This window comes from Phocoena phocoena, chromosome 2, assembly GCF_963924675.1.
Source record: "Phocoena phocoena chromosome 2, mPhoPho1.1, whole genome shotgun sequence".
Classification (NCBI taxonomy): Eukaryota; Metazoa; Chordata; class Mammalia; order Artiodactyla; family Phocoenidae; genus Phocoena; species Phocoena phocoena.
Genome location: NC_089220.1, coordinates 54,650,686 through 54,670,550, shown reverse-complemented (window position 1 = coordinate 54,670,550; position 19,865 = coordinate 54,650,686).

Genomic DNA, 19,865 nt, shown 5'->3' with positions numbered 1-19,865 from the left:
AGGTGCCTACCGCAGTCTACACCTTTGGCTCCCAATGATTCACATCTCTCTTACATGCAAAATTCCTGCATCCCCTCCCAAAGCATCGAAAGTTTCATCCTATTATAGTATGAGTTCAAAGTCTAGAATCCTGTCATCTAAATTAGATCCAGGTGCTGATGAAGCTTGTCAGCTGTAGTTCCTTAAATACAACTTCTGAATACCTCTTGATCAACAGACTTATAAAATTAAAGAGACAAGTTATCTGCCACCGCCCCCCATAAACACACAACATACAATGAGGACAGGTATTGAAAAACTGCTATATACACATTCCTGTCAAAAAGGGAAGAAAAAGAATATACAAAGTATTCACTGGTCCATGGTAGTTCTGAAATCCAGCTGGGCAAAGTTTGGATATTCCTTGATTCTCAGTTGTTTATTCTGCCCTCTGAGTCTTCCTTCCTTTTGTTGTGACATGTACCATGTTTTTACAGCCAAGCATCTATCACAGTTTTCTTCCTTCCAGTATAGTCCTGGGGTCCAAAAGCCTCTCCTTTTTCCATACTGTCTCTATCCCCCTGAGTTCAAGCTGGCAATGTTTTTGCATATGTAACTCTCTTAAAAACTTTGTGGGTCTCCTGTGAATCACCTTGGGATTCACTCCATTAGACAAAAGCCATACTCAGAAATCTTGAAATAAGCTCTTCTCTCCCTTGAGCCTTGGCTGAGATTGATCTCCGGTGACCTCGGCCTGCAACAGTTTGAAGCAGGATTTCAGTTCCCCAGCCTGATTGAAGTCAGGCTGTGGCAGTGAGAGAACTGAATCCTAGCCATTAGACCAGTGACCAGTGACAAGGCCCTGGCCTCTCAGCTTTGTAGAAATGAATTCCCACAAAGAGACAGAAGTTAGTGAAACAAGTAAAGTGTTTATTAGGAGGAAAAAAGGTACATATGAATAGACTCACAAGGGCAGACTCATAGAGAAAGTCGCACTCTCGTGGTAGTTTGAATCACTTATATGGGGCATTTCTTCTGGGTTTCCTCTGGCCAATTGTCTTTCTTTGCCTGGCTCTGAGTCTGTATTTGGTTTATCTCAGGGTCCTCCTGCTGTGCGTGCACGCATTTCTTAGCCAAGATGGATTCTAGCAAAGAGGCCTATGCATAGGCTGACATCACTTACTATGGGGTGATGCCCCCTCCATTTGACCTCCGAGGAGCCCTTTCTGCGATGTATAATCGGGAAGGTCCTTGACCTCGCGAATGAGAAATATGTGGTCTCTTATCTTGGCAGGGCTCAGCTCCTCTTTCTCCTCCTCTTGAGGCCCAACTCCTGCCTCAAGATAGCTGAAACACAATGACCTTAGCTTCCTAGAAACACTGTTGTTTCATTGAGAGGATCTGTGAGACACACCATTAATCTCTTTAAAGGGTCCTTTTTATGACTGAATATTACCCTGGGGCATGACCTTCAGTTTTAACAGAAGTTTTGACAGTCCTTTGCTTCCTCTTTAGACCTCTGTTCTCCTGGCAGTGCCCTAGATTTGATCTTTGATCAAAAGCCATTTCTTAATTTTGGTACCAGTTGCCGTCTGGGAAAACAGAATTTTCAAAACTATGAAGTCTTGGCTCTTTCATACTTAACATCCCTACTTCAATTTAATTCATTCCTCTCCTATTTTACTATAATCAGCAAGAAGAAACCATATACCACCTTCCAAGCACCTTTGCTTGGAAATCTCATGAGCTAGATCACCCAGTTCACAAAGTACATTTTCTGCATTTCATGTTACTACAAGAAATGAGTTTTCTAAGCTTTCTGCCACTAAATAACAAGGATTCCCCTTCCCTTCAGTTTTTGCCACCACTCACCCTCAGTCTTATAAAAGACCAAGAAGCCCTCTATTAACAGTTTCTTTGGGAACTTTAGAATTTCACTAACATTTTGCTCAAATCCTAGTTCCAAAACCACTTCTCCATTTTAGGCTCTCATCATGGCAGCACTCTACTTCTAGACACCAAAATCTGTATTCCTTATAGCTGCATAACAAATTACACCAAAAATCACCAGCTTAAAACAACAAATATTTATTAGCTCACTGTTTCAGGAGTCAGAAGCAGTTTGGCTACATAATTTTGACTCAGAGTGTCTTATGAGGTTACAGTCAAACTGTCAGCCAAAGCTGCAACTATCTTAAGATTCAACAATTCATCTGGGGATAAGATATCCACTTGCAAGTTCTTGTGGCTATTGACAGCCTTTAGTTACTCAAGGGCTTTCAGATTGAGGGCTTCAGTTTCTCATAGGCTGTTGGACTGAGGACCTCAGTTCTGCTCCATACCGTCTGAGCCTCTCTATATGGCTACTCAAACCATGGCACCTTGCTTCCCCCAGCATAAGAGTTCTGAGAGAGAAAAAGACACACCCAAGGTTGAAGTCATCGTCTTTTTTTTTTTTTTTGCGGTACGCTGGCCTCTCACTGCTGTGGCCTCTCCTGCTGCGGAGCGCAGCCTGCGGACACGCAGGCCCAGCGGCCATGGCTCACGGGCCCAGCAGCTCCGCAGCATATGGGATCTTCCCGGACCGGAGCACGAACCCGCGTCCCCCGCATCGGCAGGCGGACTCCCAACCACTGCACCACCAGGGAAACCCGAGTCACCATCTTTTTTAACCTAATCTCAAAAGTAACATCTCCCTACTTCCACCTTTAGAAGTGGGTCAGTAAGTTTAGCCCACACTCAAGGAGAGAAGATTACATAAGGGCATGAATACCAGAAATTGCCTTTCACACAGACCCCAAAATGAGAGACAGAGACCATGTGACAAGAGAGAAGGAAAGATCACCTGATGAATTTCCAGTCTCATGGGAGATGGCTATTTCCAATAGTTGCATTCTGTGAGATTTTTCTGAACATTTAAAATAAATGCACCTACTCTTCAGCAAGCTTGATTGAATTGCTGCTCTTCACAACCAAATTATTCCTAAGACTAAATCCCATTTTCCTGCAGAATCTGTACTCCAGCTTTGTGAGACTGAAAGCAAATATAATACACCTCTTTACAATCTAAACAAGATTCACAATGTCTGAACTGACCTGCAGATATTGTAGATCAAGCACGTTCTGCCTTCTGCTGATTCTGTCAGCAAAAAGCTCTCTGGCAGCACATTAAGGACAGCACACTTATATTAGAAGCTACACTTTTAATTTCTGTGACATGTAATGAGGCAGTCTCACTAGCCAGAATATTTTATTAGGTCATAATGTGTTAAATGTGGTTTAATCAAGAGCTGCCATTAGATAGCTTCCCAATGAACTTCAGATGCATGCTGATCATATAACAAATCATCTGTGGAATCCCTCTGAAACTGTGCTAAGAAAGATGGGTCAGCTATGCAATATAAGTAATAATACCCTGATAACTAGTAATAATAATGATGAAAATAGCTAACATTTATCACACATTATATATGTGTGATGACAGTTATAAGGTTCTCTTATAACTGAAGATGGCTGTACTAGAAATGCCCATCATTTTCTTCTTACACACACACACCCTCTTTAGAAAACTTACTAAACTAAACTAGACTGAGAAAGAGAATTTGCACGTAGTGGTTACTAAGTGCTTATATCTGAAATATCACACTTAATCTTCACAGCCCTAAAACTCAGCTACCATTATATCCTCATTTCAAAGCCAAGGAAACTAAAGTTTAGCAACATTGAGCAACCAGTCCAAGGTCTAATAGCTTGCTTCCCGATAGTCATACTCCTAGGTGGTCCCCGATACAATGTGAGAGGGGTCAATCATTTTGGCCAAAACATAATGGTATGTGACTTTTGATGTTGGGTTGTAAAAACAATTTCACCTTCCACTTTGCTCTCTTGGATCACTCTTTCTCGGGGAAGCCAGTTGCCATACCATGAGAACACACAGAAGTCATAAGAAGAGGAGCATGTAGCAAAGAACTGAGGCCTCCTAACCGCGATCAACTTGCCAGCTCCAGTCAATCCCTGAGGTGAAAGCAACCCCAAGTAGCATCTTTCTGTAAACTCATGAGAAACCCCAGGCCAGAACCACCCAGGTGAACTGCTCCCAAATTCCAGACCCACAAAAACTGTAAGATAATAAATGTTGTTTTTTCAAAATACTAAGTTTTGAGGTTGCTTGCTAGACCAAAATAGATAACCGATATATCATGTGGACCAAAAGGTTCATTCGGTTTTTTCTGTAAGATGGCTCTAGTAGCACTTAGTTGTCTTAAACGTCGTTCAAAGCAATTTTGTTAGATTGTATGTGACAGCTGTGATATCAGCATACATTTAAAAACGACATCAAAATTGGTGAATTTTTGTGTAGTCATTTTAATATTGAAGATGGAAGAAAAAAAGCAACATTTTTGGCATATTATGCTTTCTTATTTCAAGAAAAGTAAAAACACAACTGAAACGTACAAAAAGATTTGTGCAGCGTATGGAGAAGGTGCTGTGACTGGTCAAACGTGTCAAAAGTGGTTCATGAAGTTTCGTGCTGGAGATTTCTTGCTGAACGATGCTCCACGGTCGGGTAGACCACTTGAAGTTGACAGCGATCAAATCAAAACAATAATTGAGAACAATCAACGTTATACCAGGCGGGTGATAGCCGACATACTCAAAATCAAGCATTGAAAATCATTTGCACCAGCTTGGTTATGTGAATCGCTTTGATGTTTGGGTTCCACATAAGTGAAAAAAACCTTCTTGACCGTACTTCCCCATGCGATTCTCTACTGAAACATAATGAAAACATTCCGTTTTTAAAACAAATTGTGACAGGCGATGAAAAGTGGATACTGTACAATAATGTGGAATGGAAGAGATCGAGGGGCAAGCGAAATGAACCACCACCAACCACACCAAAGGCCGGTCTTCATCCAAAGAAAGTGATGTTGTGTGTATTGATGTTGGGATTAGAAGGGAGTCCTTCTTTATGAGCTCCTTCTGGAAAACCAAATGATTAATTCCAGCAAGTACTGCTCCCAGTGAGACCAGCTGAAAGCAGCACTCGATGAAAAGCGTCCAGAATTAGTCAACAGAAAATGCATAATCTTCCATCAGGATAATGCAAGACCACATGTTTCTTTGATGACCAGGCAAAAACTGTTACAGCTTGGCTGGGAAGTTCTGATTCATCCGCCATATTCACCAGATATTACACCTTTGGATTTCCATTTATTTCAGTCTTTACAAAATTCTCTTAATGGAAAAAATTTCAATTTGCTGGAAGACTGTAAAAGACACCTGGAACAGTTCTTTGCTCAAACAGCTAAAACATTTTGGGAAGATGGAATTATGAAGTTGCCTGAAAAATGGCAGAAAGTAGTGGAACAAAAGAGTAAATAAATATGTTGTTCAATAAAGTTCCTGGTGAAAATGAAAAATGTGTCTTTTATTTTTACTTAAGAAATCAAAGGCACTTTTTGGCCAATCCAATAGAAGTGAAGCTGGGTGCTGCTGTCTCAAGTTCTCTCATGGACTGAAGTCAGGATGCTTGCCAAGACCGAGGTTTCATCTGAAGGGTTGACGGGGAAAGGATACGTTTCTAATCTCATTCATGCGGCTGTTGGCAGGATTCAGTTCTTTGCTGCTTATTGGCCAGAGAACTCCCTCAGTTTCTTGTCACGTGGGCCTCTCCATAAAGCAGCTTACACCATGGCCGCTAGCTGTCCTCCCTTAGAGCAAGTAAGAGAAAATATAAAGCGAGTACCCAAGATGGAAGCCAAGTCTTTTTGTAACATACTCTCAGAAGTGACATCACATCCAATTTGCCATATTCTATTTCCTATTAGTTAGTAATCAAATCCAGCCCATGCTTTAGGAGAGGAGATTGCACAAGGGTGTGAATACCAGGAAGTGGGGCTCATTGGGGGTCGTCCTCCACACTGGGCAAACCACAGTGAGTTACGGCTCCAGTGAGCTGAATTGATGCTCTTCAGCGTTATACTCTGCCTCCCTTGAGCTAGTTGTGGATTCCACTCATAGCAATAGAATCCAAGCATTGGCCATCCCCTGTAATCAAAGCACACCTCTCCAGGATATTCATGAAAGGGTGGTTAGGCTGAAGACTGCTCCTTAGTCACCCCCATATTACAGCTGTTTCTACTCTCCAATCATATTTCTACCTTGGGTCACTGTTTAATCAACTGAACTCAGACTCTATCCCCTTACTCTTCAAAGTACCACCAACTCAAGACTTTATTAATAGACAGCTTTACTGATAGCTCCAGTAACTGAAATTATATACTGCCTCTCAGCAGATGTCTTCAAAATTGAACATTAGCCAATCCTGTCCTTAAAATTATTCCAGCTGCCTAAGCATTGGCAACTTCTCACAGGTCACCTCTCGTAGAGATTCCACTTGCTACTTTGTTCTTCCCTCTCCAGAGACAGCACATCTAGTTGTGCAGGTTGTTCCCTGCCCAAGAGTGCTTGTCTAAAGGGGTGAGTAGAGGACTGCAATTCAGCTCATATTCTGCTCCACAATCTGAAGCACATGTCTTGCAACAGGGCCACATCTGCCTGATGCTACACAAAGTGCCATCTGGGCTAGTTGAAGTTCTTTGCACTTTTACACCGCTTTCCAGGCCACCTTCTCTTATGTCTAAGCTATTCCTGGAAACTCCTATGACAAGAAAGAAAAAATGATGAAAAGCCTACTACTATTCACAATTTACAAATTCTAAGGAGAGTGAATGAATCCTAGAAGTTAAAGAACCTTTTTTCTGCTGAGCACATAATTTTTAATATAATGGTCTTTCGCATACTTGATGAAAGAGTTTCGTGAAGAGTATGAAGACATCTCTTCATACTTAGAAAAACTTGGGCAAAGCTAAATTGCTTTGCTTAAGAAAATGGATATAAAGAATATTGGGAGGTTAGAAGAGTCTGGAACCAGGAGCTAGAGGCTGCCTGGAGGCTGAGAAGAACAACTTTGCAGATAAAAGAGATATCTAATGGGCTTTTTTTTTTTTGGAATGAAATGCTGTTCACAATTCCATCTTCCTAAAGTTTACATTACTCACCATTACTTAGTGGCATATGTTTGCTGGAGTAGGACATAGGGATAGAAGTGACACTAAAGTCACGTTTGAGTTAAACTCTAAATTTCTTACTCTATTACACAGAGCACTTTAGTTCTCCTCCTCACATTTCTTCAAATTCTTGTGCATACCCTGAGGCCTATATTCCCATAGCCCCATTGAAAAGATTTGTGCTAAACCAAAAGCAATATATATTACTCCTATAAGAAGAGGCTGTTGTCAGTGGCTATTTAAATAACAGTTTTTCCTCTCCATCAGATAAACTTAAAACTCCCCACCAAATTACTAATGGTCATCAAGGCAAGTAACTTTGGTTGAATGTCTGGAATTTTCACACACATCATATCATCAAATGACCCAAGAAAGTTAGTATTATTCTCCCATTTTACAAATGAGGAATTACAGTTTAGGAATGTTAAGTAACTTCTACAAGGTAATAAAGTAGAAAAAAACGGAAATCAGACCCAGATCTCTCTGACATTAGAACTCCACTTTTTTCCCTATAGCACAAATAGTTTGGACTTAGGTGAAGCATTAGCAATGTATATAGAAAATGCTTGAATTCCTCAGACCAGCATATAATGAGCTTGCTTTTCATCAGTCTCCCTATATTATGAGCTTCAAGACAGATTGAAAGCTTAGTGGCATATTGTCCTCAGGAAGAAGATTCACTGGCATTCAAAATGACTGCAAAGAAACTCAAAATGACCAAACATTTAACATACCCAAACCTGTGCCCATGGCATGCTTTGTACCCAGTATGATGATTTACATGGAACAGAACGTTTAATTTGGGAGTTTCAGCTGAGGCACTGAGTTAGGATAGACAACAGACACCAAAGTGATTTTTGAGAAAAAAACCATAAGCAGATTTTCAAAACATTATTCAAAAAATGAGATCAAAGTCTGGTTTGTACCCATCGGGAGATATAAAATACTTGAAAAAGCAGAGTTGGGGAGAAGATTTTGCGAGAAAGATGAGGATGCTGTATTATGAGCTCTAACCTGTGGGATTACTACAAAGAAAGTAATCTAGGCTTGAGGCTTCACCTCAAGCCTAGAGGGAAGGGTGCTTCTATGAGACCACCTAGAGAGATGGAGATCTGACTTCTAGCAGCTTAGGACACAAAGGTTGGCTGTCTCCCTAGGAAAACTTGGAGAGCTGCTTTGGTAGCAAAGCAAAGGTGGGTATTGCTACATATGAGAGGTATCTGCATTTGCAGTCGAATCCTATGTGAGTATTGAATGTAGACCAGATGTGGGCCTCACAGGAGTCAGCTGAGAGCCTGCCTAAGTCAACTACCTGTGAGGGTCAATGGGACTCCCACAGCAAGAGACTATGTGTGAAGGACAGCTGTACTCAGGGTCAGTTTCGTGGAGCATGACCTGTGCAGTTACATAGGACCCTGCACTCAGAAGGACTCCATGCTTGATTTAATGCTCTGGATATTCAGATTCTTAATAACTGTGTCTTTGAGCTAGTGTTTTATAAGTCCAAGGAGCCAACATGTCATTTCTTGCTGCCTCATTGGCACAGAGCATTTATGATGTCCCATGAGCACTGAATTCCAGTGAACCCACGATGTGTGCGAGTTCAGTGAAACTCAAAGTGAGTACACAGTGAATGTGTTATGTCTATAACTGAGGAAGCTGAGGTTGCTGACAGGGCTCAGAGGCGATGCCTTGCCTGTGAATGAGAACTTGTTTCGAACACAAAGAGCAGGCAATGGCATTCTGAGAAATACAAATGACCAAAGAACCCTAATCAAATTTTCTTACTCGGGCTTCCCTGGTGGCACAGTGGTTGAGAGTCCGCCTGCCGATGCAGGGGACACGGGTCCGTGCCCTGGTCCGGGAAGATCCCACATGCCGCGACATGCCGCGGAGCGGCTGGGCCGGGGGGCCATGGCCGCTGAGCCTGCGCGTCCGGAGCCTGTGCTCCGCAACGGGAGAGGCCACAACAGTGAGAGGCCGGCGTACCCAAAAAAAAAAAAAAAATTCTTACTCATTTTATTTCTCTGAATAAACTAACCTCTTATGCTAAAGTGATGACATAGAAGGAAAGGGAAAGCCAGTGCAACTCACAGTTCCTTTTCCTTTCATTTCTCCCTTGTTTATTAGTACGCCCAAAGTTGAAGATGTTAGTAAAATGTACATGGATCAAGATGTGGAATAAAAACAGTTGAGTTAGTCATGTGCAGCATTTCTACTGTCCTGTACATGTATGTTCCAGCTACAAAATACAAGGTATGTAATTTCAGGGATTTTGCATACAAGTTAAATGCTCTTATATTTGCTTTGAAAACTGGCATTGCAAAATATAAAGATGGACAATAAAATCATGCTATTTTTAACTTTTTTTCTTAGAATGACATTAAATAGCAAATAAAAGCACCATGACAAGTCAAAAGAGAGGTTATGGAAGAAAGGAAAAAGCTTTATCTCTTAGAACTTTTAAAGACATTTTTCTCCTGCTTTTTGAACAAGGGACGCTATACTTCATTTTGTACCAGGCCCTGAAAATTATAGCTGGTACTGACTGCACCAACCACTTAAAATTGTACCCTTTCCCCTTAACTCCCTCTCCTCCTGGGTCTAACACTGGAGAGTCAAAACACAATTAGCAAGCTGGGAAAAGAGAAGAAATATTAATGGGGTGAGGAGGAAAATGCCCTCCCCATTCCAATCTGATGGGCCCTGTTGGGAAAGAGAAAATTTATCATTAATGTTTTGATCATTGTTGGGAAGTAAACATTCTAGTGTTTGAATTGAGACTGGTTTTGACCTAAAATGACTTTAGTATAGTCTATTACTTAGATATGAGCAAAAAATCACAGAACCAGTCCTCCATCCAGAGAAAAGGAGAGATTATTCCACTAAATAAATCTTACAGGAGCAGCAGGGAGCAAAAGTAGAGTTGCATTTTTATCATATCTCATGAGTCATGCTTGTTCAATACCCCAGTTACAAATGAAACAAAGTTTGAAGAGGTCTGATCAGAATTTTGTCTTCAAAAAAAGGAAGACTTTTCTTGGTTTAGAACACTTCAGTCACATAAATTACATTGAGAATGATTAGACTCCATAGCTGACTTTTCCTCACAAATTACCCATATGTTCCAGCCCATGTTACATTTCTTTGGGGAGCATTAAAATGATTTTTCAATTTTCTCACTCAATTTCTTCTACCTCTGCTGAAAATAAGAGATGACATCGTATGATAAGAGCAAGTCACTTTAAATTAGACCAACTTGACTTTTGTCTTGCAGTCAGTCAGATGCAGATCAAATGTGGTTTTTTTCCCATTGAAAAACAAACTATGGAAAATTAATAAAGAAGTACTTCTTACATTTTTCAAAATATAAAGGTTTGTTTTAAAATTCCTCTATTTTAAATCTTCTGTCAAACTGACAAACTGTGAATTTTAATTTATCTTCAAGTTAAAGAAAAAATCTTCACAAGAAAAAAATCCAAGAAATTTATTTATGAAGGATAAACACAATAAGGTTTCTGTTGCAATACATTTCTTTAAAATGTACAACTGTAATTATTTCAAATATCTATGGAAATTAGCCCCTACTGACTAGCAGATTTTTTTCTGTGACTTTTTGCCAGTAGAATAGAATTTTATGCAGAACTTCCAAATCCATGTATCAGAGCATAAAATGCTTTAAAAATAGTTTGAGAGAACTATACAAGAAATTTTATTTTGAGCAGAAATTCCAAAAATATAAGTATATGTTGCAAAGCTAAATGTTAAATTTAGAGCAAATAATGAATACAATATATTATGGACTCAGCATGTGTTAAAGAATTTGCTGATGAAGTAAATGTCTGTGAATAAACAAATGCGAACGTTATGAGATATGTCTGTCACATACTCTCTGAAATTATGCAGAAACAGGAAGAAAACTGGAAAATTCACAAATATATGGAAATTAAACAACACATTCCTGAACAATCAATGGGTCAAAAAATAAATCAAAAGAGAAATCAAAAAATATCTTGATACAAATGAAAATGGAAACACGACACACCAAAACATATGGATGCAGCAAAAACAATTCTAAGAGGGGAGTTTATAATAATAAATGCCTACATTAAGAAAAAAGAAAAATCACAAATAAACAATGTAAACTTACAATAGAAGGAACTGTAAAAAACAACAAACTAAGGCCAAAGTTAGTAGATGGAAGGAAATAACGTTAAGATTGGAGCAGAAATAAATGAAATTGAGACTAGAAAGACAATAGAAATGATAAACGAAACTGAGCTGGCAGCAGGAGAATATCTCGACTGTGCACCCCACGGGTTTCAGCAATGCAGCAGGAGAGCGCCTTGCCTGTGTGCATACACCAGCTATAGGCTGGGAGTGGGAGGACTAGGCAACCACTCACACTTGCCTGCCCCAGCCAGGGAGTAGGGTAGTGCTGCAAGGCAGTGGGATACTGCCTTGACTGCTCAGCCCTGCCTGTCTTAGCAAGGCAGTAGGAGGGTGCCACCTCCAAGCCCATGCACCTGTGCTACCAGAGAAGGTGGAGAGTGCAATAATGGCATCCACCAGCACCTCCGTCTCCAAGGACAGTTTCAACTGACCCTCCATAGATGATTTTAGGTTAGCAAATGAATACCCTTTACATAGAGTAGGCACTTTTCAAACTTCTCTTTCTTTGCTTGGTCCCAGAGCAAGTGAGACTGCATGCAAGCCCTTTAGAAGGGGAAGCTCAATTTCCTATAGTACTTTGAGTCCCTTGGACATTAACCCCATTGGTTTTCTAACAGATGTTTTAGGGTTCACCTCTCCAATGCAGATCCCAGGGTGCCTGATGTGGGGCACCAACGCCTCAGTCCTCTGGGAGAAGCACAGGACTAGTGAAATCCCTCTCTATTGTTTGTTGCCATGCCAGGGGTAGGGTTTTGCTGAGACTGTGTTTCCGCCTTTCCTACCCAACCTGATGCAGTCCTTTTATCCTCTGTTGTGGAGAAGCCGTTCATCTAGTTTTCAGATCTTCTCCAGAAGGAAATGATGCATACATAGCTATAGATTTGGTGTGTCCGTGGGAGGAGGTAAGTTCAGAATCTTCCTACACTGTCATCTTGGAACCCCCTCAGGTGATTCTGATATAAACTAAAATTTGAGAACCAGTGGGTTAGCCCAAGAGAACACAAGCAATTGTGTGCATATGTACAACACCTCATAGCCTTATAGATCTTGTGGGAGAGGGAGGGCAGGGAGAAAGAGATGCCCTAGAATGACATGATGAGCTAAGTTGTCTTATATAACTTAAAGAACTGAAATTTAGATAGTTATAACCCTCTAAGAAACAGAAGTATATTAAAAATAATAAAGGAGTGTTCAATTTATTTTATGCTCATCATATGATATCTCTTAGTTACTTGTCACGGACTTCTTTTTCCATTCTCCTTCCTCCTTTGGTTTAGGGAAGGCACTATGGTTAAGCTCACAGGTTCTGGAGCCAGACACTTCTGACTTCAAATCTCAGCTCCCTCACTTTATTAGCTATGCAACTTGGGCATGTAAACCTTCTTCCATTTCCTCATCTGCAAAAGTGGGCATATAATAATTGAGCCTCTCTCACAGGGTTGCTGTAAGGGTTAAATAAATTCATACATGTAAAGCACTTAGTCCCCTATACACAGCAAGTCCTATATAAGTGTTAGCTACTTAATATGCATTCACTTTTTCACTTCTATCGTGTTTTAAGTTATTTGCATCTTAACTCTTTATGTTATAATAAAAGAAGAATTTTGCTTAAAATCTATATTTTTAGTACATGGCATGGATTTAGTGATTTCAGTTTAGGACAAAAGAACAATGTGACAATATCTTGTTGAAGTACTGGAAAATCCTTAACAATCTTTATTTTATTTTATTTTAGTTGTTGTTGAATTATGTATTTGAAGGTAATTTATAGCAGTAAGCATTTGGGGAATTATATATAGGTTTGATACTGTTAAGAGTTAACTAAAGCTCTCATCAAAGAGAAAGACTAGCTGAATAGAAACTAGCTTAATTTTGTTTAAAAAGAGTGATGTGGCTGCAGAAGTATGTTTTGCATGTGCAAATATGAGTCACAGCAGTGAAAGTATAAAAAAAAAAGAAAAATGTTGATTGTTTTGAATGTTTCCAAAGGGCATACTGAACCTACATTTTTCTTTCTTTTCATTTGACTTTCTTCTTGGATGTTTTCCTAGGATTTCTGTTAGTAGACTCATTCTGCTTCAGCAAAATGTGGAAACTTCTTCCAAAGCAGCTTTCTCAACTAGAGGGGTCATCAGATCACAAGGAGAGCTAATTCATAATACACATCCCTGCCGCAGCCCACCCCCCAGGGTTTATCAAACTTTCTCAGAAGGGGTTCCAGGCATATGTACTTAGAAAAGCCTCCTCAAGGGACCAAGGTATTCTGCTCCCTGTCTCACATTAAGCCCTCACCTCTCACAAACCATACACACACATAACTGCAAACTACTATTCTAGATGGCAGCTGGTTCCCCGACAGAAACATTCAAACCATGTGTTCCACACGAAACAGCACAGCATGGTTGTTAAAACCTCAGGCTCTGGAGCCAAGTTGGGTTTGAACTCAGGCTCTTGTATGTGTGACCTTGGCCAATTCACATCTCTAATGCTACTGTTAATAGTATCAACTATAAGTAACATTGAGTGTTTTCTATGTTCCAGGCACTGCAATAAACACTAAGCATGGATTAACTTGCTTATTTCTACAACAAACCTATGAGGTAGGTGCTATCATTATCCCAACTTTATAGATAAGGAAATTGAGGCTTAGAGAAAGGGAAGGTATTGTTAATTTGTTTAAAATTATACACCCAATCAGTAATGGAGCTGGGATAACACCCAGGTTATCTCACTCTAGGGATCATGCACTTGGCCAATTCATTATATTGACCCTCAGAGATACAAGGAGAGTAAAAGAGAAAAACCTACAAAGAAAAACAGGAGTTCATGAATCTAAAATAGAAAGAATCAAAATGAGAATCTATGAATTGTATTAGCCTGGCACTGTGCCAGAAAATAGAAATGATCAGAAAAATAGGAACAGTGGGTAAGGTTCAAAGGAATTCATGGGGTGGTTGCCCATAAAAGCATTTTACAGACCCAAAAGGGATTCCCATACCAGCTTCTTCCCCCCAACTAACCTGTTAAATGAAGAATGGCAGATGTCATTTTCACACTTGGCCTTATTAATAGATTTTCCTGAAAGCACTGAATGGCAGGCTAGTATGACAGATGTTCAGCATGTCTAGAAATCATCAAGTCCAAAGCTGGGACAGGAAGATACAGGGCTCTGGGAGGGAGGTCTCTAGTAGGAATGAAAGAAAGGGAGACTAAACAAAACAGATGCTATTTTGGAAAAGTTGCGGGTAAGATTGGGCAAAAAAATACAGGCTAATTTTGCAGATATGCACCAAAAAAAGAACTTCTTGACTTTGTATTGAACAATATTTACCCAATTATAATTATGTAAATACTATTTACGGCTCTCAACTTTTCAAATCAACCTATGGACTAATCACAGAAGACCTAATTTTGGTTACAAAACAGAGTATAACTATTATAGTGTTCTGGGTTCAGCTGTGAGAAAAACTCAAAATACTGGTGCCTTCAACATGACAGAAGTTTATTGTCCTTTCATATGAAGAGAGTGTATAAATAAGCAGTCTAGGGCTGGTATGGTGCCATCAGGAGAGACCCATGCTTCTTCCACCAACATAGGGCTTCTACCTCAGGACCCACAATGGCTGCTCAAGCATCAGACATAACATCCACATTCCAAACAGCAGGAAGGAGGAAAACATGGAGGAAAATATGGCCTCTCCCTCTAGGGACATTTCCTGGAAGTCACATTGGACACTTCTACTTACATCCTATTGGCCAACCACACAGCCACACCTGATCACAGGGAGACTGGGGAAGGTAGTTTCTATTCTGGGCAGCTATATGTCCAGCTAAAATAGAAATTTTATTACTAATGCAGAGGAGAGGAATGGATATTGGGTGAGAATTATCAGCTTTTGCCACAGTTATCGTCCTTGATGATAAAAGAAGAGACAATAGAAATTAGAAGATGAAAGTAGGGAAGGGAGCTGAAGAGAAGGGTATAAATAGTTACAAAATAAGGAGTTAAGAAATGTTATTTATGTTTACAGAAAAATTAAAAGTACAAGTAAGAAATTTAAAATACTGTATGACATAGCTATTGGGAAGAGAAAAAGAATGCAGGTGGGTAGTTAGTGTAAGAAATTTGAATCATAAATCTTTTATGTTCTTTCTGGGAAACAGATCTAGGGAGGAAAGAGAAGGCATGGGAAAGTGGGCTGGAAGATAAAGAGAGACAGTGAGAGTCAACCTCCTGGGAGAAGGAAGACCATGAATTTAATATATAACAAATTAAATAGAGAAATTTTGCTTTAAGAGTACAGTAAATGTTAGTCTCTAAATTAAAGGCTTGTGGATTTATTCCATTTATGAACCCCCTTCCTCCCACCAAAAACAAAAAAAGTAAGTTTTTAATCTAGTCATGGTTCATATGCATGGAAGAAGTGATAATGATATAACGTTATGAAGGAAAAGTGAAAATTGAAGTTAAACTATACACAGAAAAAATGAGGTGCCTTTTAGCTCCAAATTCCTTAAAAATGCCAAGTCTTTTGCAGAATTTCCTCAAACATCTCTGTTCACTCCGTTACCTTTCAGTCAAACCTGCTTTTCCACAGGCACTACCATTTGGAAAAAAGTTTAAACCACCTTATATCTTTTTTATGCATCTCCTTAATTATTAATGTTGAAAATGTCAGAAAAGTATTCTCTAAATTCTTTTAACATATTCTATGTTTACGTATATTTTAAGATCCTGAAAAAAGTCACAATGTTTTCTTGTATTTCATTAATATTTTTAAGAATTTCAGTTGCATCATAGGTTGAATAGGCTTGGAATGTAAACTATCATTTACAGTATAGTTTTTCAATAGGAGAATATGCTCTGAGTGCCAAACAATAATAACTTGGAAACATAAACCCATCCTGGAAGGACTATTATACTCTGATGCCTTAATTCATCTGACCCATGGATCTATGGCTACAACCTGAAAAGTTGATGTCATGAAGATGAAGGTGTGAACTGAAAAATAAGATGAAAACTAACACTAGATGTGACTTTTTTATTGTATTACTTTGTGCTGTCTAAGAAAAATAGCATACATTTCTGGAGCAATGCCATGTTTGAAATCCTGCAGTTTTGTGTAACATCTACAGAATAGAGCCTAATGTCAGCAGTGGTTTCCTGAGCTGGTCATATGTCTTGAAGGAAAGATGTCAGCTTCCCAAAGAGAATATTATATGCCAAGCAATGCAGAATAAGGTACTGAATCCTATCGTTTGACTGTATGGGACAAGATTCAGTCATACACACCTACAATCATGGGAGGCAGTGATAAAAAGATGTTATCAATTTTATTGGCCATTCAATGAAATTTATCTATTAATTATGAATGATTAGCCTTCTGTGAAAGTGATTTCATAAATAGCTTTTGTCCATCCAACAGAACTCTAAACTTTAAGCATGAATATTAAAATGTGTGAAAATGGGCAAATATTCTGTAATACTGCATTTCACCAAAAATTCTTAGAAGATATTTTTCCCAATTAAAATTCGCCTTGTGTTGCAGATGCCTAAAACTGAGGAATTTTTGAAAGGCCAGGTGTAGCAACAGAGCTTTGAGTTGACTCTCACCTTACTAATAAGTATTATACTTCTTGGTTCATGTAAGGGTCAAATTTCCCTGCTAAGTATAGCCATTCAATTTTGTTTACTTACAAAAAATATTTTTAACAAATGGAAAAGGACTAAGGACAATTTTCACAAACAGCACTCCCGGAAAGAAAAACTTTGTTACCCTTGGTTTCTTTTCATTATACATTACTTTGTTCTGCTATAATTGACAGGAAGAAAATCTTCTTCAGAATTTCTGACTTCAGAATATTTCATGCCATCCTGTGACTGTTAGAATAAAATATTTAAGAAAGTGAATTTTTTCTGTAGAATTCTCTAAACTTTGGCTGTTTTTTGGTTTTTGTTTTTTGGGGGGGGTTTTGTTTGTTTTTTTTTCTCCTCCTCTCCGTGAGGCATGCGGGATTTTAATTCCCCAACCAGGGATCGAACCCACGCCCCCTGCATTGGGAGCATGAAGTCTTAACCACTGGACCACCAGGGAAGTCCCTGGCTGTTTTTTTTTTCCATATTTATCTACAATTTAGCTGAAATTGCTCTGACTATTGCTCACGGAACAAACATGATACTTGAAGAGACTATACATATTTATTATATCGTATTCATGACCTTTTTCTTGTGTTTTAATTCTACTTTGCGATTTATAAATCATATGTAAGCTCTGAGTAGACACATCATTGTGGTTGTATACTCACTTCTACCAGGAAGACAAGACTGTCTTATGTTTTGGAAGGAAACTTCATTCCTTCCCTTGAAGGCTACATGTTTTAGATATTTGGAGTAAGGTTGATAAAGGATCTCTCTGGTTTAAATAAAAGAATACACTTCCAAAAAGCCTCTCCCTCAACTTGCCCTCTTAAATTTCAGAGTTTCCTGTATCTCCTTCCTCCATCTTCCAAGTTACCTTAAGCAGTCTTCTGAGTTGATCTGAAGTACATTTTCAGTGAGATCCAATATGAAGATGACTCCCCGTCTACACTTCCAGCCACATTTCTCCTGAGCCCTACTACAGGAAAACTGTCTTCACCCCTGGATGTCCCAAATACTCAGAACTATACTTATCTTCTTTCCCTCACATCTTACAAAGCCCCCTGTGAAGCTTATCTTAATAAATAACACCTCTGTTACCTGAACTGGACATGAGAATTATCCTAAAATTTTCCCGTTCTCTAATTCCCCAAGCATCCAATCAATCCAATAAATTCTATGGGTCTGTTACATAAGAATGGTCCCAGCAGAGCCCAGCAGAAATATGGCACAAGTTGCTAAAGACCTCAATTCCATGCCCACCTTCTCACCCCTTATTCACATGGGAATCTACTTTCTTAAGCTTCAGGGGTTTGGCGGGCTGAAGGAAAGAGAAAGGAGATCAGTCCACAGGACTCAGATGAGATAGTGAAATAGTATGGAAATGGAGAGCAGTTTGGTAAGTATTTCCCAGCCAGTTCAAAGAGATTAATCTGACCTTCTATAGTGAATGGGATGCAGGCAGAAGACAAAGGCTTTTTTAATGAGGGTAATTATAGGACTGCGTAGTTCTGGCCCCTTCACTTCACCTCTGGACACCTGCATTTGACTATTGCCTGGCTTTCCTGTATCTTGTGACACTCCTTCCAGTGACCCTCCACAGAGTTACCAGAGCAGTCTTTAAAAACCATTAACTTAATGATTTCATTTCCCTGTTAATGAGACATCAAAAGCTTCCCATAGCTTCAAAGTGATACATCCAATTTGCTGCCCTGTTCTCCCCATCAGTCCCATGCTCTGGCTCCTTCAAACCACTAGTAGTTACCTGAATATATCCTATTGTTTCATGCCACCATGATTTCACATATACTGTCCCCTCTTCTTGGGTTACCCTCCTTCTTCCTCAAACGGCCAATATACTAATATTTATTTATTCTTTAAAACTACTCAGGCATGGCCCTCCAAGGAAAGCCCTTCCTGGTCCCTAGAATAATTTATATACCCATTGTCTGTGTCCCCAGAGCACTCTACATTTACCTCTATCACACTCACCCACTGTTTTAAGGTCTTTGAGGAGGTATTAGTCATCTTTCTTTTATCCCTGTATGGCATGGCACATAATAGATACACAATAAATTTTTCTGTATAAACAATATAACATTGTTCCCATAGAAACATATTTTCCTAGTTCCAAACAAATTGGTATATAAATATATTTTGTTGGGCTTCCCTGGTGGCGCAGTGGTTGAGAGTCTGCCTGCCGATGCAGGGGACATGGGTTCGTGCCCCGGTCCGGGAGGATGCCACCGCGGAGCGGCTGGGCCCGTGAGCCATGGCCGCTGAGCCTGCGCGTCCGGAGCCTGTGCTCCGCAACGGGAGAGGCCACAGCAGTGAGAAGCCTGCGTACCACAAAAAAAAAAAAAAAAAAAATATATATATATATATATATATATAGTGAACTCAGTCTGTTCAGAAGTTTTATAGACTCTATTCTGGGAAATTGAAAGTCACTTCATATACCACACATCACACATGAATAATCAATTGTCAAAGAGAATATAATCAAATACACTAACTCCAAAACTTCATCAAATATAATTTAACTTTTATTAATTCAGCACCTTCTTCATATCTTGGAATGCCTCATAGGTGTAATCATGAACATCAATTTCCTTTGTATTATAAATAAAAGAAGCTTACATAATGATAAAGATTTTTAGCCTTGATACTGGGACATTTGGTATATTAATATTTATTATTATTTTGCCAGAATTAATTCTAAGTTGTATGGCATGCATTTTACAGGGGATGTTCTTAGCAATAGTTGTACTTCCAAGAATTTTGAAATAGAAGGTATGGAGAGATCCCAGATCCAACCCAAACTTAGTTGGAATTGCAATGAAAGTCACCTTTCTTTTGTCAAATTGTAATTTAGCTAAATATATCCAAAGTCAGAGATCCCTATGGTACAAAACACATAGAAAATTCATTAAATGTCCTGCAGAGAAAAACCCTCTAAAGGTGCACAACATATTCACTTGTCAAAGATCATTTGTTCAACT